Source organism: Tenrec ecaudatus, chromosome 7 (genome assembly GCF_050624435.1).
Source record: "Tenrec ecaudatus isolate mTenEca1 chromosome 7, mTenEca1.hap1, whole genome shotgun sequence".
In the NCBI taxonomy this organism is placed as follows: domain Eukaryota; kingdom Metazoa; phylum Chordata; class Mammalia; order Afrosoricida; family Tenrecidae; genus Tenrec; species Tenrec ecaudatus.
Genome location: NC_134536.1, coordinates 46978811 through 47005222, shown reverse-complemented (window position 1 = coordinate 47005222; position 26412 = coordinate 46978811). Strand labels below are relative to the sequence as shown.

General features: G+C 39.4%; 1 protein-coding gene and 1 pseudogene across 1 annotated transcript in view; both read left to right on the top strand.

The window, feature by feature from the left end:
- NKAIN2 (sodium/potassium transporting ATPase interacting 2) overlaps window positions 1–26412 on the top strand; it is a 1177559-nt gene that overhangs the window by 296521 nt on the left and 854626 nt on the right. The window lies entirely within an intron of this gene.
- On the top strand, window positions 8579–8690 carry LOC142454091 (small Cajal body-specific RNA 4; annotated as a pseudogene).

Below are 26412 nucleotides of genomic sequence, written 5' to 3'. Positions count from 1 at the left end.
ACTTTTATTGACATATCTTCCAATATATTCCGCCACAGACAGTTCTGTTGTTCAGTTCCAATGAGTAGGGTTATTCAATCATCAATGCTATTCGCTCTGTTCCCCTCCCCACCTTCCCCCTGCCCTACCCCTGCTCCCGTACCCTTAGGGAAACACCACTCTGCCAGTGTCTCTGAGGGTTCATCTGTTTTGACCGTCATGTAACAAGGGATCCAAAATGTACAAATGAAAATATGACAATCTAACATGATCAATGAGGTATAACACATAAAAACCCTAATATTAAGGGTAGGAAATGTTAAAGAACTAGAGGATAGTTTTATGGTTCATCAGTGCCATACTGCACCCTGGCTCTATCACCCATTCTGTGTGGCCCTTCTGAGAGGGACTGACCAATCAGCTTGTGGGTGGATTTGGGGTCTTCATTGTATCCATACCCCTTCACATCAAGTTGGTTGCGTGTTTTTGAACTTTTGATGCCTCTTCCCAATGACACCTCATGATCACACAGGCTGGTGAGCTTCTTCCATGTGGGCTTTGTTGCTTCCCTGCTAGATGGCCGCTTGTTTTATTATAAGCCTTTAAGACCCCAGATGCTATATCTTTTGATAGACGGGCACCATCGGCTTTCTTCACATTTGCTTATGAATCCATTTTTAGTCTTCAGTGATTGTGTCAGGAAAGTATCATATAATGACACATTATTCGAGCAAACCATTCTTGTACTGAGGCAAGACAATCTATATATTTTTAAATTGCTAATTCAGACAAGGCATTCAGGTTAAATGGTTGTTGGGTGCTGTTAAGCCAATTTCAACTCCTGGAAGCCCCACATGACAGAGCAGAACTGATCCACAGGGTTTGCTGGGTTATGTTGTGTAGGAGAACTGTTTGCCAGCTTTTTATTCCTGGGAGTTTCAAGGTGGCTTTCAAATGACAAACCTTTGGTTAATAACCAGTTGTTGAACCATTGTGCCACTAGGGCATTTTCATATAATATTAAAGGAGCATGTGTAAGTATCATGTGTGATAACTTTCCTATGTGTCGGTGGTGTGTGTAAGTAGCACGTGTGATATCTAGACAGGTGGATGTATAAAATAAGATCTGTGGTAATACCATCAGTTTGGATCTTTAGGACATCTTGTAGATATTTGAAGGCATGATGACTGCTTTGTCAATAAATATTTCAGAGATAAATATTTAGCAAACAATAATAGTGAATAAAATGTTTTCATAAAGTATTAAACATATTTTAAATTGTTATAATCCCCAAAGATGACATTGTTTTAATTGAAAATTTGTTTTGAGATTTTTCAAGGAAACCCCACAGACAATTTATTTCCGTTGATTGATACAAGCAAGGGGATAGAGATAGTTTAGAACCATGGTGCTTAAATAATTCACTTTTACAGGAGGACAGGGAAAGGGAGTGAAGGAATTAAGTATATAAAATTAAATACAGATGTCTACTGATACACTGAGAACACCAACAAAGTAATAAATCTTCATGACCATAGGACAATGAGAATAAATAAAAGAAAATAAACTCCATGTAGCTATTATTCAGAATCCAAAGACTGTCAAGTGTTTAAAACTTAAGGAAAAAATGATTAGAAAACACATGAGAAATATTCATATTAGACTGATATGCCCTCATATAACAGAAAATACATTCTTGTGAAATTTGTAATGTTTTGAGACAAATATAAAGAGGACAATGATTTATAATTTGAAGACTTCAGTTTTGTTTTGTTTTTAAAATGATTTTCTATCACTCCTGATACATGCTTTGATTCTAAGTGACTGCAACCATCGATCACAACTTCGTCGTCAAACTATTTACATAGTGGCACTCTAAAATTTATTGGGCGATGTACAGAAGACGTGGAGAAGATAGCCAAATAAACCAAGAAAACAATTTGATTCAGGGTGTAACCTTTGAGATGCAGAGAAGGGTAACTGAAAGAGGAAAGAGACTCTTGAAATGGGATACATTATATCTCAGGGACATTGTGGTGTCTTGAGAAAGAATTATAAAAGAATAATTGAGTATTTGGATCACCTATTGTATCTCGATGTGCTCCTGATCAGGAAGTCCTCCTTCTTAGAAGAAGTAACTCTCAAACTGTATTGATTGCTTGTTGGATGGTAAACAAAACAAAGCAAATAGCCTGTGATTTACAGAATCCAAGAAATTTTATTTGTAGACTTTGGAATATGAAGAAAACACAAGAATTATAAAACATTGAATGCACTGGGACTCATACTGGTCCAACACAGACTTTTTGAAGCTGTAGATATTTATGGTATCAGAAAACCTCATCTTTCACTCAGAAAGAGATGGGAGGTTTGAAATCTACTGCTTACCAGATATCACCATTAGGAGTTCATAAATATAGTATTTGGAACAGACAAAGCAGACAGAATTCAGATTCTCAAGGCCTTTATAAGACAGAGCATGAAATGTGTATTTGTCTCATATATAGTGGAGAGCCAAGGAGGGATTTTGCATAGGGAACATATGATCTTATTTATATTTGGAGAAAAGTCTTGTGATAAATTTGTAGAAGTAGAGTTGGGGAAATAGAAAATTTTGAGTGGCTGGACTTTCAGCCCCAGGAAACCTCAGTATATAGATGTAGACGTTATTAAGGAGGCTGAGAGCGATCCTTGATTGTGTAGGATGAGAACAGAAGCCAGAGCCCTGGAGAGTACCTGTCTTGTGTATATACAAACATGGAGAGAATTAATCAGGTATCTATAAGTATTTAGAGATAACAAGAGACTGAAGAATTAAGTATTTCAGGAACATTCACTGCACTGAGTATTGTTGAAACATCACCAGGAAAAATTCTCAGTGGCCATCCGGTCTTTTCTTCTAATATTGAAGAATGTGCTGGCTTAAAATGTTATTTTGAAAATACACAAGAGAATAAAATGCCTTCTAGGCTCTGAATTTTTAGGGTATTTTTGTGTCCCTGTGCAGCTTATCAGCTGACTTAAAACATTTTTCTTATCAGCTGACTTAAAACAACTTTCTAATGTCTACAGACATTAGAAAATTCAGCTGACAACAAGGGAAGTAAACAAAGGAAATAATAAATTTGGGCCACAAATGACTTAATGCTATTACACTAATTTCTTAAGTGCATCTTTCATTCATGTTACATCTGTAATCTGGACTTTATTGATCATTAGAGGCTGAAAGATTTAATAAATTGAACATGACTTACAGTATAATTTGCCAAATGGTCTTAAAAGGAATATGTAGGGTCTGTGGGAAAACAGTTATTTTAAAATTGGGCTTATTGTTTACAGCCTAGTGTCAGTATTTATAAAATTGCCCAATTTTAAAAGTGTGCTTTACTGTAGTGGATATTGATATCAAACTGTCATGGACTTAGCAATTTTTGAGTCAATTTTGTGTTTATTATTTTTATAGAAGCAGAAATTCCAGTATTTACAATAATAAGAGATGACTTTGCACATGGCTAGCTCCTGTGGATCCATATGTTCCAGTGCACCTGGATCAGCATGCTGCTTTTGTTGTTGCTAGGTGCCCTGGCACAGGCTCTGAGTGGTACCAACCCTGCATGCAGCAGATCAAAACTCTCCCTCGTTCTGCGCCCTGCACATTCATTGCACTGTTTGAGTCCCTTATTGCGACCACTTTATCAATCCATCTCTTTGAAGGCCTAATTCGTTGACTGACCGTCTGCTTTTCTAAGCATGATGTCCTTTACCAGGGACTGGCATCTTCTGATGACATGGGCAAAGTATTTGAGATAACATCTTGTAAGAAGCATTCTGGCAATTTTTCTTCCATGATAAGATTTGTTTCTTTTTGTGGCAGTCCACGGTACATCCAATATCCTTTCTCAACACCATGACTGAACAGTGTCAAGTCTTCTCCAGTCTTCCTCACTCACTGTCCCTCTCTGCATGCAGATGAGACCATGGAAAAGACCATGACTGGGGTCAAGGGCCCTGCATCTTCACTGGTAGCTCCTTACTTTTCAGCACTTGGAAGGAGTCTCTGGCAGCAGGTTCTCCCAATGCAGTATGTCGATGGCTTGAATCTGCTTCCATGTGCACTGGTTGTACATTCACCATATTTTCCATAGGCCTCATTGTAAGGAGTTTGGTTTTATTTTGAGTTGAAATTTTCACTGAAGGCTACAGTCTTTGATCCTCATGAGCAAGTGTTTCCAAAATCCTGCATTTTGAAGACGGCTCCTCAGCCTTCCTCTAACACTGTGCCACATTCTTCATGCTCTCTAGCTTCTTGATGATTTGCTCCCCGTGGGTAAAAAGAAGACTGTTAAAATGATTATGAAATGTAAGATCTTATATATTTTTAAGTGAAAACATTGTATGGAAATCTTCCAGATATGTTTACTCAATTATTAAAGTGATTTTCTGAGCATGCCTGGTATCCACTACCTGCTGTGTGTCTTACAGCCACGTCAAGGTTCTATTTGGCTTCCAAAGAGAACCTGGAGATAAATTGAAATGTAACTGTTTCATCAAAGCGGGCATCCATACGTCAGTCGGCATTTACTAATCACTATTCCAAATAGTGTTCAGATAGGGGACTCAAGAGTAAAGTGTTGTTCTTGACTCCATGGAGCTCATAGTTTTGTGGACCATATATATATATTGAAGCAAGATTATATAGGTGATGTGTGTTCCCAATGAAGAAACTCATGGTGATCTTTTACTAACGGAATGCACAGCCAGGGAATTTCCTTTTTATGTCACTGATGGGGACACTCCATTATCCACATCCAGAATAAGTAAAATGTGTGATCTTGCTCTCAGCGAGATTAAGAAAGTTATCCTGAACCACGTTATCCAATTGTATAACAATCATAAGCAGGGCAATTATCAGTGTCATACTTTCTAAGTTATCAGGTCCTTGCTTCGTCTATGGAGAAAGAGCAGGCCACCAGCTCCTTTCAGGCCGGCTTGCAGATCCGTGGGTTTCTCTGGAAAAGGCTCCCTTATTCAGAAGTAGGAAACTGAAGTTCCCTTTGGGTGCTGTAGCTTGACTCGCTTGTTCAATGTGGTTAACTCTGCTGTAATCTGCTCAGGCGTGTCTTTGCCATCAATACAAAGGAAGCCAGCTAGGCTAATTAATTTTTTCGAATAATCTTTATCCCTTTGTCTAGATAACACTATTCTTTTGCTTAAGTCCTTCTTAAGTTTAATTCAGAAGTAAATATTTCCATTCTAACTACTTTTCAGTCGTCCAAATATTTCAGCTCACACAGTGATCTGAAACGTCAGAAGTGATCTCAAAGTTAGAAATACCCTATTGCAGAGATTCTCAACCTTCCTGAGGCCGCGACCCTTTCACACAGTTCCTCATGTAATGGCCCCCACCATCAAATTATTGTCGTTGCTACTTCATATCTGTAATTTTGTTACTGTTATGAATCATAATGTAAATATCTGATACGCAGGAGGTATCATCATTGTTACAAAGTGAACATAATTAAAACATAGTGATTAATCATAGAACAATATGTAATTACATATTGTGAAATATTTATTTCTAATTACAAATAAATAAAATTTGGTCTTAAAGCATGGCATAGCATGGGTAACAGTTTTCACACGATGGGTACTTGTATGTGGGCATGTCTGCAAGTGGGCGGACCCTCCTCAACACGACAGAGGAGTGGTGTCTCGGGTCCTAAGACCGTCGGAAATATGTGTTTTCCTATGGTTTTAGGCAACCCCTGTGAAAGGGTCGTTCGACTCCCAAAGGGGTTGCCACCCATAGGTTAAGAACCGCTGTCCTATAAAAACAATTATGTCTATTAAATCAGAAAGAAAATTTAGGAATTTTTCAAATAATCAACAATTTTACATACTCTTTCTGTTATTTCACTTTGTAGGGGAAACAAAGTATATGTGAAATTAAAAAGTTAAAGGTCAAATATGAGTCCGTGAAATAATGTACTTTAACAGATTAAATTTATAGCATGTAATAGCTGGGAGTAGAAATCTATTTTACTTCGCAAGCTGTTTAAATTATTTGAAGTGAACAACTAGCTAAAGACTTGTGTTTCTGCATGTTTTTGAACAGATAATATTTAAACGATCATCATGGAGAACTTTATAGACATTTTTTGTCTTCCTAAACACCCCTCGGAGCCTCTGGTCATGCAGGAGGATTAATTAGATAATGTCTCTCAGGTGCTTAAGAGTTTAGGGAAAGAGAATGCTTATGCCAAAATGATTATTACTGACTTCAGAGACAGCTATAAAAGAATTCTGAAAGACCAAATTGTTATTAATAGCAATTCATAAATGCCATTGCGAAAGCATTATATGATATTAGAAATGGTCATCTATTCTGCTAACAAGCACGTCTTCTTTCTCTGCTTGCTAACCTAGGAAGAGGGTGAGAAAAATACCATGGGGATCACATCTGACCTCTTCAGGCTTCAGGAAGGAGATGGACAATCTGATTCCACAACTGCTCAGTGATGATTCAATGAGGCAAACCATACATGCCTCTACCTGCCACCTTCTTTACACCCCTTGACACCAGCTATCTCTCCCACGGCACGCTACTTCCCTGCTTGTTTCTGTAATTCCTTGCAATGGCCATATTGAACTCACATACAATATGATATGGAGTTTATTACGGAGCCTAACAGGTTACAAAATATTAAGAATACAATTCTTGTCTTTTCTTCCCCATGCTGGCAGGCACGTTCCTTATCCTCTGCCTCCCTCCGTGGGCCACAATCCCACTAACCGCCCTGCCTCCTGGCCTTGGCCTTGCTGCTCTTCTCTGCTTCATGGTCTCTGCGCTGCTGCCTCTGTTGCCTTGGTCATTTTAGGTAGGGATCCTGCACATGCTCTTCTTTCTTGAAGGCCTCTGGACTCCTCTGTTTTCACTTCTGAGCTGGCTCAGTGTTATGCCCATTAGAACAGCAAAACCGACCAATTCCTGCGTTAGAGTTGTCTGTACCTTATTTGCATGTCTCACCAGTCAATGGATATGAATTACAAAGGTGATGGATAAAAGAGCCATACAACACAAAGTTAAACCAGTGTATAAGAAAACTAGGGATGTGTGATGCCAAAGTATAGACCATGCAGTAGTTTGGAAGCTTTCATATCTTGGAAAATCTAGGTTGCCATGCATGAACCCACTGGGTTTTAAGCAAGGTACTCATGGCAAGGAGGCATGTAAGTCAGATCTCTTAATATCCATTTAGAAACATTTATGAGAATTCACAATTACAATGTGCATTGAATGATTAATGTTCAAATGTGTAGGCATCAGGATTTTACCGATTAGGAAGAGATCTCTGGAAGAAGACTTAACCATAGATCACACATGGTAGAGGTCTCCCATGGCTAGGGTCAGGTGTCAGTGGCAGAGAACAGACCCCTAGATCTATCTTTGCCTGCTCGCCATGAATGCATAGAAATTAAGGCCTCTCTCTGAATTGGTCACCTTTGCTCTGTACCATCAAAGACTCGTATCCTTTATCTTCACGATGCACATGATGCGTTTCATCTTCAAGATGACAGAGTAAGGAGGTTGATTGAATAGGTTGTTTTGTCATATCAAAGCATACCTAGTCAAGGTGAACTTAAAGGCTGTTTGTGTTCTTTATACATTCCCAAGTTTAGAAATTTCTGAAATAGCTTTCTTATGGCTTACAGAATTCAAATCACTTATAGTTCATATTAGAAAGCTTCACAGAGTTAAACATCGTTTTATTTGTAAGTTCATACTACAAGTATGCACACATATGTGCTTTGAGAGGATGGAAGTGACTTATACCATAGAGGATGTGAGATCATTATAAAAATCTTCAAAATAAGATGTAACAAAAGGACCAAAAATGATTTATTTGCATTGGTTTGTTTCTGGGAAATGAAATTACTTTAGTCATGGCCTCCCTGGAGCGATTAGACTATTGGGATAATAAGAAGATTCTTTGGGGTTTGTAAAGGAGCTGTGTGCCAATGTAGATTAAGCTTTGGACTGTAGGTTCTGCAGTTCAAACCCACTGACCACTCTGTGGGAGAAAGATTATGCTGCCTCAAGAACCCCATATTGGGTCTCTGTGGGTCAGAATTCACTTAATGGCAGGATGTTTGATTTGGCGTTTTGTTAGTGATGGACCTGTTCAGTTGCTCACCAAGAAACTGGAGATTGAAGCACTCCCAGAAGCTTCAGAGAAAGATCAGTGGGCTAGCCCTGATAACTCAGTGTGGAGCACCCTCTGACCCAGTGCGATTGTGATGTGTCTGGTGTGGAACAGATTGCGATGTGGCTCTGAATTGAAACAGTATGGACAGGAAGTGGTATTAGATGCAAAAAGAGGCCATAGAGCAATATGATTTTCACAGTTCAGTTTCTTAAAGAGGCTCAGGTGACACGGACGACGGCCAACGTCGTCCAGACTGCTGAGTGGCAACAATGAATCCTGGTCCTTCTAACTTCCTAGAAATGGGAAAGTCAGGCTACTGGGCAACTAGGTTCTATGTTAAAAGTCCTCTCTCCCTAAGGTATATTAACAATGCGATAATAACAGCAATAATTCTGGAGGACTAAGAAGGCTGAGTCTGTTGATACACTCCTCCTAGACAAAAGGGGTGGAGAGAGCAGCCCTTATTGAGAGCACCGCAGGGCTGGCTGTACTACCCAACATTCCCTTAAAAAATAGCAATAATTTCAGTCACAGTTCTCTTTGTATAGCACTTTGAATGGTACTGAATTTTCCCCATTTCATTTGATCTTCCAAAGAACTCTGAGGTAAGTATTGTTATACTCATTTTAAAGATGAAGAATTTGAGGCTTTACTAATCAATGGTCTTCATACAGACATGAAATTCATAAAAGTCGCAGGAAGGGACAGAACTTAGTTCCTCATAATTTAGTTTCTATAATGCCAGTTGAGTGCTCATTCCAATACAATTGTAAGATGGTAGTTCACTCTTAAAATGCTCAGTAGAACTGAAAATGGAAAGATCTCTTGCTTAGTTTGTATTTGTCACCGGAAAAGACTCATCTCTGGAAAAGGGCAACATGCTTGATGATACAGTAGAGAATCTGAGAGCATAAGGAAAACGCTTAATGGGGGTAAAGTGATACCTTGATTTAAAAATGGGAGCTGTCCATGGATCAGGCATCGCCTCATTCTGTTACCCATTATGCTGGAGCTGACTGGATGGCGACTAACAGCAATAAGCGTATCCTTTGGTTAGCGAGAACAAATAATGATGGGAATCTGTGGAATTATGTATTGGATCTGCTGATGCATTCCTGTTTGCCGTCGGTTATTTTCACTAATCCCTTCCTAAGAGTAGCACCCACCTTTAGAGTGTACAAGAAATATATTGTATTCCCTCCATCATGTTTACTGCTTGATCCTTCAGCTGCTCCTACAGCAAAGTGAACATTATTTTTTAGTAGAATTGGACCACTGAATAACTGGATCATTTTTTGTTCTGGAAGATGATCGCTTCTTCATGGTAAGATGTGAACTTGGTGCAGGGGATTGGACAAGTAATGGGTTATCTGTTGGACTTCCAACCAAAAGGTCAGTGCTGTGACACCACCCACTACTCTGAAGGAGAAAGATGAGGATTTTTACTCCCATAAAGGATTTTTACCTTGCAAATCTGGCTAGACCAGAGGATCTACACTAGTACAGATATGAACTAGAAACACAGGGAATCCAGAACAAATGAACTCCTCGGGACCAATGGTGAGAGTGGTAATACTGGGAGGATGGATGGAAGGTGGGGGGAAAAGAGGGAACCGATTACAAGGATCTCCATATAACCCCTTCCCTGGGAGACAGATAAAAGAAAAGTGGGTGAAAGGAGACATCAGACATTGTAAGACATGAGAAAATAATAATAATTTATAAATCATCAAGGGTTTCTGAGGGAGGGAGGGGATAAATGAGGAGCTGATACCAAGGGCTCAAGTAGAAAGCAAATGTTTGAGCATGATGATGGCAACAAGTGTACAAATATATATGACACGATGGATATACGGATTGCGATAATTGTTTGAGCCCCCAATAAAATGATTTAAAAAATAATCATACCTACAGTCTCAGAAACTCACAAGGCCAGTCCCTCCCTGTCCTACAGGGTGGCTGTGAGTTGACATTGGCTGAATGGCAGTGAGTTCATTTTTTAAGTTCAAGCATTTACAAAATAAAGGTGGACTAAAATGGACCACGAAATAAAGGTAAATTTTAAATTTTTGAACTTGGCTTCATCTGGCACATGTGAGTTTCAAGGACCGATCAGTTCAGTGCTTTAAAAATGTTATTCATTCGATTTCAAATTTATGAATAGAACATGGGAAAATAGGTTTTCAAATTTAAGAAGGTACGGTTAATGATGACAAGGAAGAGATGAAATCAAGTTTATGGGACAAATGGAAATGCTGATATACATTTGGTAAAGCATTCTGTCGGTATTATCTGACTTCCCCGTTACTTTCCCGTAAGCTCACATGGTCTTTGGAAAGTTACCGAAAGTTAGGAGTTCTGGCAGGGTATTTATTGTTGGTCTGGTAGAGCAGGACCATGGAAAAGGGGCTCGGGGAGGTCGCTGAGTAGGACATAGTTGAATAAAGATGTCGTTGATCGGGGCCGCATTGATTCAGACTCATAGCAGCCCTCTGCGCGTGGAATGAAGCACCGCCTGGTTCTGCACCGTCCACATCAGAGCTGCTGCATTTGAGCACGCAATTTTAGACTCCTTGTCAATCCATTTCCCTGAGTTTTCTCCTTTCTCACCGATTCTCTACGTAATCAAGCATGTTATCCTTCTCCAGGGAATGCTTTCTCCTGATGGGGCGTCCAAAGTCCCTAATTCCAAGTCTTCACATCCTTGCTTCTGAGGTGTGTCCTCAGCATATTTTTTTCCACTGCAGCTCTATGTTCATTCTCCCTGCAGCCTATAGTTAATATTCCATACCAATATTGCAATCGAAAGGCATTGATTCTTCATTGGTTTCCTTATTCAGTGTCCAGCTTTTTCATGCAGAGAGGGGATTGAAATAGCCTGATGTAAACCATACAAACCTTCCTCTAAAGGTGTCTTTTTCGTCCTCGCTCCATAAAGAGGAACCACATCATCCAAATACAACATGTCATTTGATATCTTGACTGCTGCTTCCATGGACATTGATTGTGACTTCATGTAAAATAAAATCCTTAACTTCAAAATTTTCTCTTTTGTCATGGTTTTGTTGCTTCTTGGTCCAGTTGTGAGAATTTTTGTTGAAGTGCAATACCTACTGAGAGCCGTAATCTTTGGTCATCATGAGTATGATCTTCAAGTCTTCCTAGCTTTGGGAAAGCAAAGTTGTTCTCTGCATATTATGAGTCATCTCTTCCAATCTTGAAGTCCTGTCCTTCTTTCTGTAGTATGCCTTCCCAGATTAGTTGTTGCGTATACTGATGCAATAAAGGATGCAGCCCTGACAAACAGTGTTTCTGATTGAAAACCACGTAGAATTCCTGTTTTTTTCAAGCAACTTCTTGTTTCTGCAGGTTCCATTTGAGTACAATTGGGTTTTCTGAAATCCCCCCATGATTCATTATATTTATGATCCATGCGATTACATATCTTTGAATAGTCAAGAAAACAAATATCTTTCCTGTTTTTTTCTACTTTCTATTTGAAATCAGCAATGATTTTATACTTATTTTACATCCTCTTCTGAATATGACCGTTCTCTCTTAAGGTACTGCTGTCACTGGTTTGGTGTTTTCTTTAGAAAACTTTTAGTTGTGTGTGGTATTAATAATGTTGTTTGATAATTTATTTGAAACACTATTTCCTTAGATCGTCGTATTAATCTGGGTAGATTAGAAAAACAAATTCAGGGAGACTCATCTTTGTATAGGAGAGAAGAGTTTTATATCACAGAACAAGTGTACATTAAGAAAATATCCCAGCCCAGTTCACATCAAGTCCATAAGTCTGATATTAGCCCATATGCAGGATAACAGTCTGTAAATACCTCTTCAGACTCACGCAGCCAATGCTATGACGCAGAATGCAGGAAGATCACAGGCCAGTGGTGAAAAGTCTTCTGGATCCAGTGGCAGTGGAAGCATCTTAGCACTGTCGTGCATCTCCACATTTCTCCAGATCCAGAGCTCTGGCTCTATCACCAGGAAGTGGAAGCAGAGAGTGTCTCCCACCCGCAAGGAGGAATACAGGAGTTTTCAGAATCCTCAGGAGAAGGACACACCCACACGGAGGCCTGATTGGCAATGGCCTGATTGACAGGCTAGACTCCAGCCTCTTGCAAGTTGACAGGAAATTATGTAACTGCCACGATTTTCTTATATATTACTCATTAATAAAATGTCCTTTGCACAAAATTGTAGGTTTTTTCATTGTAGGAAGTTGGAAAAACCATTTATATTCAAAAGTACACAAAGGTTTAGTACCCATCTCCCTTCAATAAATACCACTATTAGTTGATTTTTCTTGAAATTACAGAAGACAGCATATAATTATTCACAATTTAAAATATAATAACAGTATGCTACTATGGAAGGAGTAATATTGTCTTTCCAAATACTTGTGCTTTGGGAATAATTTATAATTACAGGAAACAATAATTGTATCACAGATTGGAAAGACTATTAGGTTTAGAAGATTGAAGTTAAAAATGGGCAAGTTATTTGAAAATTGAATATAAGTGATTTGTTTCTCTTTTTCCTTAATTATGCACTTAAAAAATTAAAACCTAGGAAAATAGTTTACCATAAGATGAAGTTGCTCTTTCATCTTTAGAGACTGTATATTTATGAAACTTGTGAACAAGTGTGCTTGGGCGCCTGCATGAAAGATTTCTTTCACAATATTCAGCACTTGACTGGTCCCTATGAAGTAGAGGCTAAAGATACCTCAAATCTCCACCTTTTTCTAAAATGATATTCCACTTTGTCATCTATGATATCAACTACTATTCAGTGTTCTTTGTCATGTCTTATGGTTTCATCATACCCCACAACAGCTCGCAGATGTCTCAAACCCTCAAAGAGATAGCCTAAATAATTGTGAAGGCTACCAAGTCCTACACTTTAGTTCCGACATTACAGAGGCTTGACCTCACTCACATGTTTATAGAGGCTGATGAAAGCAAATGAGTATGGCAGAGACAGACTGCTGACTCACAATTTTGTGAAACTGGAGATGTAGGCCAGGCAATAGGCTGCTTGCTGAAGGTCTGACAAACTTGAGATGGATGTCGGATTCCGAGAAGGGACATGAACTTAGTAAAATGTTCCAGCAGTCTCCGAGGTCTCATTTAATGTGGTGACAGAGACTCTCAATGGCCCAAATCAAAACTCTCTTACTTGGTTTGCTAAAATTTTTCTTTGAGTGCTGAGGTCAAAAGCCTTTTCTTAGGGTCTTCTAGACGAATAACTAAGCCTGTGTAATGTAGGGGTCACTTGTTGGAATGCTAAACAAATTATAAATTCAAACCACTAGCTTCTCTCCAGAAGAAATGGTTATAAATATATACGTATTACCACAAATGCTTATATAGCTTTGGAGACCTACAGGGGCAATTTTACTGTGTTCTAATGTATTGTTGTGAGTCACAGTAGACTTGATGGTAGTGAGTTTGGTTTGGGAGCCTCTGATTGGTGGTGTTAGGATAAGTCAGCAAAAGAAATAGTCTTCAGGGTATCATCAGTCAGGAGCAGGGTATCATCAGTCAGGAGCAGGTCCGCATCTGGACCATTGATGTAGACTTTTTTTTTTAGGTTTGTGGCATTCAAAGGCCAGGATGAGGCCATATTGGTCATTACTGCACGTTATGTGGACCAGACCAGGTCTCAGCCAGCTCTGTGACTCCAGGCTTTTGGTTTCTTTAGTTAAGCAGAAAGTTGGCGGTTTACCTAAAAATTGGACAGCTTAAGAAAGGAAGTTAGTTCCTGTTTTTACACAAATATCAAATATAAAATCTCACTTGTAGGTCTCAAAAGCATTCCTATACATTGGATGCAGACTCCGTCCATCCCAAGGAAACATATGTGGTGACTTGAGCTACACCCTCAATTAGTGCAAGGACACAAGTTAAACCCCATCTTAACTCTGGCACTGTATCCACCGGTTTAGAACGTAGGAATTATAATACATAACAAAAGCCCCAAAGGGAAGACAAGGGCGATCTTAACTAATCCACTGTGCCACAGTTCCCTTAGCCATACCAAGGCAACACTGGTTGGAATCTCAGATTACTGATTCACTGCCTTGACTCCATAATGAGTTAGTTGCTCTGAGTTTAAAGCCCAGAAAGGCCTGAACTTTTTAATGTAATCTAGGGGATATTATCTAGCTTAGATTGACTGATTAAACTGCAAGGGACTTTTACCATGAATGATAGTAAGATCACTATAGTAAACCAGACCAGATATGACCCAAGGACAAGCAGATGGATTCTGGGCTACCACTTAACTCTAACCCCTATATAAGAACAGTAAGTTCTTTTGACATGGCCCTGCTTGAGGCTTGCCTTCTTGAAGTGGTCACTGAAGACGTGGATGCCACATCAAAGTGTGGGTGAAGACTGCAAATGGTGCCCGCTATCAATTGGAAAATGTCTGGGGACTTAAAGGCTGTAGCCAACAAGCAGCCATCTAAGTATGGGATCAACTAAGTCCACATGGAAGAAGGACACCAGCCTTTGTGATACAAAGATGACAAATAACAAAATCTAAATATGAGGAAGGGAAAGGTATCAGAGTGTAAGGTGTGAATACCCAATTTGTAGATGGCCATCAAGGTCATTGGGAGCACCGCATCCGTGTGTATGGGACTGACTCGGATGTAGTCTTTGGCAGATACCCTCTGGCCATAGGCAAGGGGCACAAATAGCTTTAATATCAGACAGAGATTATTGTTAACTTGATTATGGTGGATGTGACACCTGATCAGTTGACCTCCCTCATGACCCATCCTGAATTTGCTCTAGGTTTAAATATTTCCACTTATTTCAAGACCAAAAATTTTCTCTCTGGCTGATTTTAACATTGCCAACGATTTTTCTTCCTTTAAATTTTTTTTTCTGTTATGTTTCCCGGTTTATGAAGCACAGAAAGAGACAGTGACTGAGGTAATAGCTTATCGGGGATAGGAGGAGGTTTAGCAGCATTGAGGGGCTAATAATAAATACAGGAGGCTTTAGGGAGCACTTGAACTGATTGTGATGATGTAGATACAACTCTTTTAAAGGCTCTTAACTCTGAAGGCATTTGATATGTGACTTTTAAATCAATAAAACTATTAAAGTAAAATAAAATAAAAGGGGGTCTGGTGGCATAGGAGGTTATAAGTAGGCTGCTATCCAAGGTCAGTGTTTCCACAGGAGAAAGATGATGCTGTTTGCTCCCATAAAGATTCACAATCCGAGAATCCGATGGGAACAGATCTACCCTGTCATACAGGGTCACTATGAGCTATAATAAATTCAAGGGTTGTTAGCTTGGCTTTGATTTAAAATCACTTTTTGATTCTTCCATTTGTGGAAATTAAAAATATCGATTAATTTCTTCTCCTTTGGAAAACAGATCTTATATAATAATAATCATTAAGCAGGTGCCTCAATGACCTTCAACCACATTGACTATGTTGTTAAATTTGTTTCTATTTTCATGGTTAAGTTCTAGCTTGGTAAATACCTTTTGTCCTATCTCCATTAAGCAGAGTAACTGTCTAAGCATAGCATGGCGTATGCCATGATTTTCCATGTATCTTCTACTAAGGTGAGATGATCCACATTTCTGGAAGCTCCGAAACAGATCCTAGGCTTAAACACAACCTTGCACTAGACACGGCTGAGCAATGCAGGGCAATAAAAGTAATGAAGCCATTGAAATCCTTTTAGCTTTGTGCGGATGCCTAGAAGCTGCTGCTTCATTTATAGTGTTTTTAATTGGGTGTCTTTGCCCCCCCCCCAAATTCTATGCCATACACGGTATTATAATTTTATGTGTATTAAAAGAATAAAGCTGTGTATCTCCCTGATTCTTAGTGAGCACTACTAGTTATAATGTGTATAGAGTTTCATTTTTCTTCTTTCATTTTTGTTATTGTTACAAGAGACTTTAAGTTTTGTTGTTTTTTTACAGCCAAAGAAAATCCCCGAAGCCAGTTGCTGTGGCATTCGTGTGCATGCCAGGTTGAGCGTTCAGTCATGTCCCCTCCGTGCAGTTCATAACGCAGACTCTCGAAATATAGGTGAATAATAAATGTACACTCTCAATAATTCATAGGGTCGTAACAAAACACAGTATCAGCATAATCCTCCCAGACAACATTGATGGGTACACGTGGCCACCGTAAATAATACCATGAAAGGCGGGGGGCCCTCAGGTACGGATTTCCCATAGTAAATGAGTGTGTGTTACTGTGTATGGTCTGTTCTACATACCCAGTGATCAGTCATCCTCTTCATGCCTCTCAAAAGGCAGCACAAGCAGGGAAAGAATAATTGCGACTTTTCATGGATCCAGCTTATTGATGAGGTGGACACAAGTAATATTTTTAGCCTGCTGGCTGTCCATCTGTAAGCAGTTTCCTGGAGCTGTCACTTCGCCTTTCTCTGGGAACTGTTATGGCTTTGTCTGCCCAAGGAAAATAATGAGATCCATCTATCACAGAGGAAAAATAAACAGTAAACCTTATACTTCCAATTAATTTATTCCCACCTCTGTTTACCCGTGTGCCTTCAGTTAACTATCCATCATGCTAGATGCATGTAAAAAGGTGTATTTTTCAAAAGGTTGAATCCATTAACCCTTTTGCTAAATGAATATATAGGCACCCCTTCTAGCTAAATCATGGACTTGTAAAAATCAATCCTTTCAGAGAGCTCATAAACTCTCCCTCTATCTTTCCCTCGTGTGCCCAGTGTTGATAAATCTGCAGGCTTAATATGAAGCAAACAGATTGTCCTCATTCATCCCGCCAAACGAAGTGGATGCGCCACCTTAAATGCATCTTACATTTTAGTGCCAATCTAGCGGTTTCGGAAATTGCTATGCAATGGCAACTTAAAAAAATGCAGCCGTGACTTGACTGTCACCCTTTCTTAACGCCAACTTAGTGTGTATCAACACTCCAATGGCATCATTTTTCTCCTTCTCCCTTAAAAAGTATATGGTTTTCCAAATAAAAGGCACTAAAAAATGACTCAGGCAGTAATTTGTTCGTGGGATTTTACGGACATTTATAAACGACTTGAGCTTTACTGCTGCCTTGCTGTGAGAAGCTTGCAGGGTGCAAGTGATCCTGGAATTAAATAAGAAGCTTACAGGGTGCAAGTGATCCTGGCATTAAATGCTCTCCTCGTTTTTTTTTTTTAAATCCACATGTCCTATCAAAATCGACAGCCACTGTTAAGCAAACACTTGTCAAATACTTAAAAGCCATGAAGGATTGTGACAAAATAACCCAGGGGCAACCTGGGTTCCAATAAGGCATTCGTAAAGTGACGTGTTTCTACAGAACCCCGCATGCTCAACAGAGGAGTAAAACCCAGTGTAAGCCACTGGGATTAAAGAGCATCGAGTATGGTGTAGTTAGGAATATGCAGTAATCTATCTGACACTATTAAACAGCTTTGAGGAGACTGAGAGAATTAACCATTCACTCAGAAGGCATGTTGCAGAGTAAATAAAGCTGACCCGACTGGGTTCAATAAGAGAAACAAGGAAATTGAATAGTAGGTACATTTTTACCTTGAAACCGAATGCCCAGAGATGAAAGTTTCATGTGTTGACTATGAGGATAATTTAAAAAACTATCGCTACCTGTGTTTTTAGTTCATGCATACATGACTTTATTATAAGCAAACATGTTTAAACATATCTGTGATCAGTGGAGATCTGTAAACATGTTTTGTTAGTAAGCTATGTGTATTCATTTTATTTATTGGTAGACATGCATTCTTAGTAATATACTTGTATTAATTGTATTAGGTGTCTTCAATATCAAATCCAATCCAAACATTGTCTTCTGAATGGATCTGATGGAAGACTAATTACGAGGTAGATACGTCAGAGGGAGACTTTTTGGGGGAATTCCAAAGGGGTCATCTTGGTAATTTTCTCAAAGGACACAGAACAATAATAGATGGTTAGTAGGAAGAACTTTTTAAAAATGCAAAACTGCCTTGAGACTTAACAAACTAGGTAATTTGGCCAGGAAATTGTTTTTCATCACAGTGGCACCTGGTTATTTTGTGATGGAAACAATGGCTGTCCTGTGAGACATTTGTTTGGAAACCTTACTGCATCCACCCCTACCTTTCCATTAAGGCATCATGGTGTGCCCCAAAATTTAAAAAAACAATGCAAAGAACACAAGTTGGGTCCCTCTAGGATGCCCACATGGCCGTTTTGACACGTATGTCAAAAAAGCACAGAAATCTTAAGGGAAACACTTCCTTCCAAAGTACATAGACCAAGATGGAGGTTGTGTGGAGGAGCAGGAATTGCACATTTTGATTTAATTGTCTAATAGAGACTTCGCTTATTGTACAGCAATGCTTTTTGACTTATTCATCTACTTAAATTATTTTCAATAGGAAATATTTTTAAAATCTTAAGGAAATTATTGAGTGCTTTTAGAATTGCAAGCACTAAATCTTTGTATTGTGAATATTCATTCACTTTTTGTTTGCTTTTGCCTGGCCCTGGGTACATGGCTCAGATGGAATTGGATAGAACATAGGAAAAGGGATGCAGTGAGAAAGCGAGAAGAGCTGGTGCGGGGAGAAAGGTACCCCAAACATGTGCAAGAATGTGAAAGCATGGGGAAGGAAGCATGCCACCCAGGAGAGCACAGATGAAAATGTATTGTGAGGCTGCACCAGACTTTCTGTCTTTGAGTACCTGAGTCATGTTACTTAGACTCCGTGTCTTCGTTTCTTCACTGTCAAGCTCTTGCTCTGTACACTGTTGGTTTATTGTGAGCATTGGTGACACACCATAAACCCTCAGTAACTATCAGGTATCCTAATGGTCACTGTCTCATTTATCTTCTCGACGAATGGTCAGCAAACAACCACCCCTACGCCAAACCCAGTCCTCTCTTCTTATATAGCTTACAAGCTAAGAATTTCATTTTTGCATTTTTATAATGTTAAGGGGAAATAAAAAGAACCTTTTGTGGCATGTGAAAATTATAAAAAATTCAATTCCAGGGTGCATAAATAAAGTTTTATTGAAACATAGCCACAGTCATTCCTTTACATACCACCCCTGACTGCCTTCCCATTGCCAGGACAGAGTTTGGTGATCACAGAGACCAGCTGGCTTGCAAAGCCTCAAATGCTTGCTCGCTGGCCCAGTGTAGAAAAAATAGTTTCACAGCCTCTGATCTGACCCAGGATATAATGAAGAGCAAATGAGGATAGTGTTAATATTCATCAGGGTCACAAGCAAGCATAAACCAGGGATATCCTTATGGTCATTGTGTTATATGCAATGGGAAACAATCATTAGAATTATAGATGGTGGAAAGAAATTTATGAAAAGATGGAGCATTATATGAAAATGGTTGTAACTAGGGTAATTTATTAAAATATATATCTAAACCTTGGTTTTAATCTAATAGCATTTCCAGCCCCGTTAGAGCAGTAGCTCCGGCCACAATTTCTTTATTTCCCTCTCTACTCCCCCCTCCTTCTACAATTTCATCAGAAGACTTTTTGCCCAAATACATATCGGATCTAATTCATGTGTGTATGGACTTCTGGTGGTGCTGTTGGGTAAACATTAGACTGTTAACTTCCAGGTTGGCAGTTCTAATCCACCAGCCCCTTTCTGAGAGAAATATGAGGTTGTCAGTAAATCTGATAGTATATTCCATATTAAAAATCCTTCCCTGGCTCTTCACTGATTACGGGACAAATCCATGTTTCATATTCTGTCATACGAAAGCCAGGAAGGTCTGCATCCTGCCTGCTTTCTCTAACGCTAGTGCCTGTGCAGGACACCACCTCTTTGTACTTAGTCCACTGTGCCCCCGGCACACTCACAGTTTTGTTCCGGCAGCACGAGGCCTTGTTCCTCTCTTAGGGCCTTTGCGATGCTCTCGGCCTGGATGCACTACCCCGGCCTTTGCAAGTCAAGCCTTATATTCTCTCTCAAGTAGTATAATCCTTGCGCCTGTTCAATTGCTCTATCTTATCTTCTGCTTAGAGTGAACACAAGGAGAAATCATCTCTTCCTTTTCTGTACTCGCTTCTGTACATTTTAATGGAAGCTCTCAAAGAGCAAACCTCACCCCACTTTCTTGCTTTAGAGTTCCACTGTCTATCGCACAGTGACTTTCCCCTTATGGCTTTATTGTGTTCCCTAAACTAAAAAATGATTCATTGCTACCTTCCCCATAAAATAATGTATCAGGTTGTGTTGGTCCACAAAGCAGGTCCAGTCTGTGTGAAGCCTTCCTTCTGACTCAGCCTTGGTAGCCACTCCTTCTAGGCGTAGTGCTTACTTGAGCTCTTTGCTTATGGATCCCATCCCGGGCTTCTGGCTGGTCTCTAGCTAACACGTCATCACTTTGCCATCCACAGATCTCTTTGCTCCAGCTGTGCTTTGCACTGAATAGTCCTTTGAGTTCTCTGGTCTACCCATTTTCACGTACTTCTGAATATGCCTACTGTAGGCATAGCTCTGTGGGCCTTTTCCATGGCAGTTCTTGCAGAGCGGGCATTTGGTTCATGGATCGTATTTATCCCTCTCAGAGTCAAGAGGATCCAAGCAGCTTGAAAATCAAATAGTCTTCACTTCCCTTCTGCTGCATTGTTTTCAGTAGATTGGTCTAGAAGAAGTCTCCAGAATTAGTGCGGAAGTTCCCTGTGTGCCGGCCAGTCCGAGTAAGTCATGGTTGGTTTTATCCAACACAGTATTGGATGTGGCAGGGCACCTGTCCCAGGAATGCACTTGAGTAAGAGTATGGATAATTCTCTTTTACTCTTTGGGCTAGCAGAATGAGAATCAAGAAAGATAATCCATAATAGCTGACAATATTAAAATCTACATACCTTTTGGAGACATCACTTGTCTCCGCCATTTCTACTCTTGGGCCTAGCAAAGATGGATCTTATTCTTTCTTTTTAGACTGGACTTGTACGTGGAAGCCAGTCCCACGTCACATGAACCTATGTGTGATGGGTAGCAGTTGATTGTAGAACTGAAGAAAAGAAGGAAGAGGAAGAGCACATCTCTCTTATTCACCACTCTCCGCCGGCCCTAGCAGGGGTGATGGTGTATAAGAAGGAGGGTTGAGCCAGCAGGAAGTTCGGTTTGAAATAATACAGCCCTGCTCAACCCTGGACCAGGCAAGATGAAATCCCATCGTCCATTTCTTACCCACTTGGAGGAGGTACTTATTTCAGTGCCTCACAAAAGAACTGGAACACCATAAGACCAGAGTTTGTATGACTTCCTTGATTTAACATAATATTCCCTATAAATTCAAACCCCAAACAGTAATCAATAAATATTTATATCAGGAAATTATGAGTTTCACCTCTTTATTGCTTATTTATTGTTATAAAGCTCAACAGTCGATACAAGTAAAAATTAAAGAAAATTTCATTTCTAGAGTTTTACTTGAAAACTCTCTCAAAAGCAAAGGTTTTAACAATATGTAACTGAACAACAGAAATATTAGAATGCATGTAACACAAGGTTCCTCTGGGATGTTGTCAAATACCTTGGCACGAAAATGTTCATTCTCTGAAAACAAAATGTGATCCAGCAATGGGAAAATATCACAAATACACTGCAAGAATATTCGTTGGAAAAAGGGTATCGCTATAATGGATGATAAAATGTCTTTTATTGTAAGCACATGCAATTTTGCTAGCAGGCGTTCAGCATATGCAACGTAAACGTTCGTGTGGTCTGATAAGAGAGCTCCAATCTGTGGGAGTTGGTAAATAATGGAATATCTAGGAAATTGCTTTAAATAGTTCTTTCTCTGATTGGTTAAGATTGTTCAAAATTGCTGCACATCTTAGGTATTGAACAAGCAAGTCTGAATAACTTATGTATCTTGAAGACAAGTAGAAATTCAACACCCAATTACGTGCTAGAGATAGGGGAAATCTTCTCAATAACAATGACATGGATGTTTATAATGATGGGCTCCTCATCATTTTCGAATGCCATTTCATAATCTTTTTTGTATTAACCTGAATTATTACCTAATGGAGAAGGGAGAAACAAGTCACTTTAAAACACTATCTCAAACATTCTTGAAATTCTCTCTTACTTTTTCAAAAACTAGATAATACATGTTATTCTGCAGCAGGATTTCTTGAACTGAGATGAAGCTGAAATGATGGAAATCTTGCCCTATTGGGGTGTTTTTTATAAACAAACATATAGGCTTGGTATAGAAAAAGGGTACCTAGATAATTATTCAAGTAATTCCTTCCCATCTCACTGTTTTAGCTTATGCATATGTTAGCTGTATTTATAGGTAATGTGAATATTTGGAGAGAGACTTTCCATGAACACTATCTACAAACTATTCGTATCGCTTACATCTTTTAACAATCTTAAAAGTCAAAGACAAAATCTATTAAAAAGTCCACAAGGAAGCCCACCAATAATCCACTGTAAGTAGAAATTGTTTTCTCCTTTTCCAAATAATAAATCAGTTAAGAAAAATTAGAAATAATATCTATAGTTAATTACACACTTCTGAAAATATGTTTCTCATTTTTTATTGGCATTAACTTGAATGAAGTAGGACTCAATACGAGAGCTCAGTCTATGTATGTATGAAATACAATGCAGAAGCCTTTAGCAATGGAAAACAAACAAAATAAAATGTGTACTCCTCCCAAGTAAATGCAACCACTCTTTAAATGTTTTAACGGTTTCTTGCTCTCTGCTGCCCAAATAACACTGTTGATTGTGTCATTGCTGTAAATTGCATCAAGTCACTTCTCACTCAAGGAAACTCTATGGAAGTAAAACTGTGCTCCAAAGGGATTTAATCACACAACTATACCAATGCAGATTGAATAATCTTAACAGAAGAGCCCTACCTGAATTTTTAACATTCAGGACAGTGATATAGATATCACTTTTCAAGATCTAGCCAATACTATTAATGGGGTGGACATATGCCATTTATTGCTCTGCAATATGACAAATGTGTAACTTATAATTGCCCCTGAATTCTTTTGGATTTACAAGTACTGTGACAGTGAGCCTCTAAGGGTGTGTGCATATGTGTGTGTGTCCAAAATATTGTGAATTTTCTTTAGTGTAGAGTCCCATGAATGCGTTACTGTAGTAACTACTCTATGGATTTTGATATAGAAATATTCCAATTTAAATTACAGAAGAATTTTTAAAATCTTTTATACATTAGTATTGGCAGCATATGAGAGTAAGCACTTACATAGGTCATTCTTATATACCAAACACTCCTGAGAATCAACGTTTACATGAATTAGCGGACTGAATTTTCAGGACAATCTAAAAAATAGGTGGTATCATGACTTGTCTTGGACAAATACCAATTGGACAGTTGAGTTTGATATCTGTATATATAAGCACACAGTGAATGACCTGTTAAAAGAGCAGGGTGCTCACGTCCTCCTTTGCTACTGTGCTATTGTTGTGAGTTGCCATCACATCGGTGCCCGCGTGAAGGAGCCCTGTGTACAACTGGACAAAACACCAGCTGCTCCTGCAGCTTCCTTGCCATTGCTGTTTTCGGTCCAATTGTTGCAGCCACTGCGTGGATCCATCCTGTTGAAGACCTCCCTCTTTCAGCCGCCTTTCTATTTTACCAAGCCGATGTCCATCCACAGGGACTGGTCTCCCCTGACAGCATGTCCAAAGTGAGCGAGACAGTCGCCTCATCCTTCCTCTCAGCAGCCTCTGGCTGTACTTCTTCCAAGTTACGTTTGTTGGTTTTCTGGCAGTCCACAGCACTTTCAGTATTTTTTTGCCAACACCATAATTTAAACACACCAATTACTTTGTGGCTTTCCTTATTCTTTGTCACACTTCACATGTATATGAAATCACTTACATATACATGTGTATACGTTATATTTGAAAAGTGAATAGGCCAATTATATGTTTATGCTTGTTTACTTATTTACAAGATGATTTTTGCTGCTGTTTCTTTTGTGTTACAATTGGGGCTTCAAATATGTTTATAATATAAAGTGGCTATAGTAAGACAATGCTGCCAACTCAGCATTTCTGAACCCATGTACTCCAGATGTACTGATTATGTGCACCATGCTGATTGTATATACCATGTTGCGCAGCCAACACCATTTACAAATGTTTTCCTCTTTATCAACATAAATTCAGTGTCACCTAACCAAAGACTTCTCATTGCTTCTGTACCTCCCACTCTCCTAAGAATCACTAGTAATTTTGTTCTTTACAAATCTGCCTGTCCTAGCTCTCCCATGTAAACAGCACCTTTCACAATGTGTCTTTACATGGCTGCATATTTTCACTCCGTAAAATGAAGTCTTCAGGTTTGTGGTACCCACCGGGACCTCTACTCTTCCCTGGCTGAGCAATATTTCATTGTATGTACATATCATTGAAGATTGATCCATCTATTGGTGGACATTTGGAGCCCGGGTGGCCTAGTGGTTAAACATGGGGCTGCTAAACTCAAGGGCAGCTGTTGGGAGACTGTGCTTTCTCCTTCCTTAAAGAGTTACAATCTCTACAATCCTCAGGGGCAGCTCTACTTTGAGACCGTACTATACGGTCATTGCGAGTTGGCATAGACTAGATAGCAGTGAGTAATTGCAAACATTTCATTTGCTTCCACCTTAATCTAGTTATGGTGGCTGTTGTTGCAGTGATGATTGGTCTACATGTTCCTGTTTGCATTCCTGCTGTACCCAGGTACAGACAAGAGATAATTGCTCACAAAACATGGACTCTGGGAACAGGCATGGGACTAGTGACACCAGGAGGGGAAGAGGAAAGTGGGGAGAGGAGGGAAGGAAGGGAGAACGGGTTGCAATCATGGACATATACCGCTCCCAAGGGGAGATGACCAACAGAAACCATAGGGGAATGGAGACAGCCATCGGTGTGAGATATGAAAATAATAACGATTTATAATTTAACAATGCGTCACCAGAGTGGGGGAGGGGGGGAAAGAGGAGCTGATACTAAGGGCACATAGAAAGTAAATGCTTAGAAAATAACGATAGCGTATGTACAAATATGCTTGATACAATTGATGTGTGGATTGGTTTAAGAGCCCCCAATAAAATGATCTTCTAATTTTTAAAAAAATGCAGCTCTTTGCAAATGAGAATGATGCATCCTGGCAAAATGCTCCTTGCAAATGAGACTGATGGGCCTCCATCTCATGGACATATTATCAGGAGAGACCAGTCCCTGAAAAAGGCCACCATGCTTGGGAGAGGGACAGAGACCCAGAGGAAGACTCTCTATAATTCGGAGTGGTCCGGGTGCTGCTGGAGCTGGCAGGGTTGTATTCTGGGTAAGCAGGGTTGATGGGGGGTGGCACCTGGCAACAAGCAACAGTGGCAAACAATGATGTGCATCTTCTCACGATCTTTTCTGATCAAGTTAAATATCAATGAATGATGGAGACCAGGGAATAAATGTGTAGTGTTTAAACACTCAAGGGTCATTAAGGTTTATGCATTTATCTTATTCATGAGTTTTTTATAGATGCTTTATTTCATTGATTTGAACCCCTGAGCTTCAATATGTAGATTGGGGTGGTGGAATTGTTGAAAGGTGGGCCAAGTTTTTAAGGAAGTTTTAAGAATAAGTTATTAATTATAGCAGAGTAGAAAGGAGCTGCAGATACAGATGAACAAAAAGGGTGGGGGGGGAATCTTCAGGCATCAGTGAGCCCTGAGTCATTTCTTGTATCTGTGTTTTACTTCAACCTCTGGAAATTACCTGTTTGACTTTGGCAGGCTCTAAGACGGACTTTTGTACAGACAATAACCCTCCTCCAAATGCTACCAAAAGGGAATTAAATAAGTACATTTTTTTATGCAGGCTTGAGTGCAGAGTAAATGTTTTACCATTGCTCAAGACAACACAGACTAGAGTCTGAATGCCTACTACCAAGCCCCGGCCCTGAGGCTTGCAGGTGACCAGGGGCTTCGTTCTGCTCACCTGTACAGTGGCAACCATCACCATTTCTACTTCTCAGAGTTGTTATTGAGGGTAACATTCAATAGGCTGACAAGTGTCACTAATATACCAAATGCTGAATAAATGTCTCTAATATTATTATTTTCAATATTAGACTCTGATATTGTACAATAACTTCCATATTAATAACTTAGGAGGCAAAGCTCACTCTTTTAGCTCATT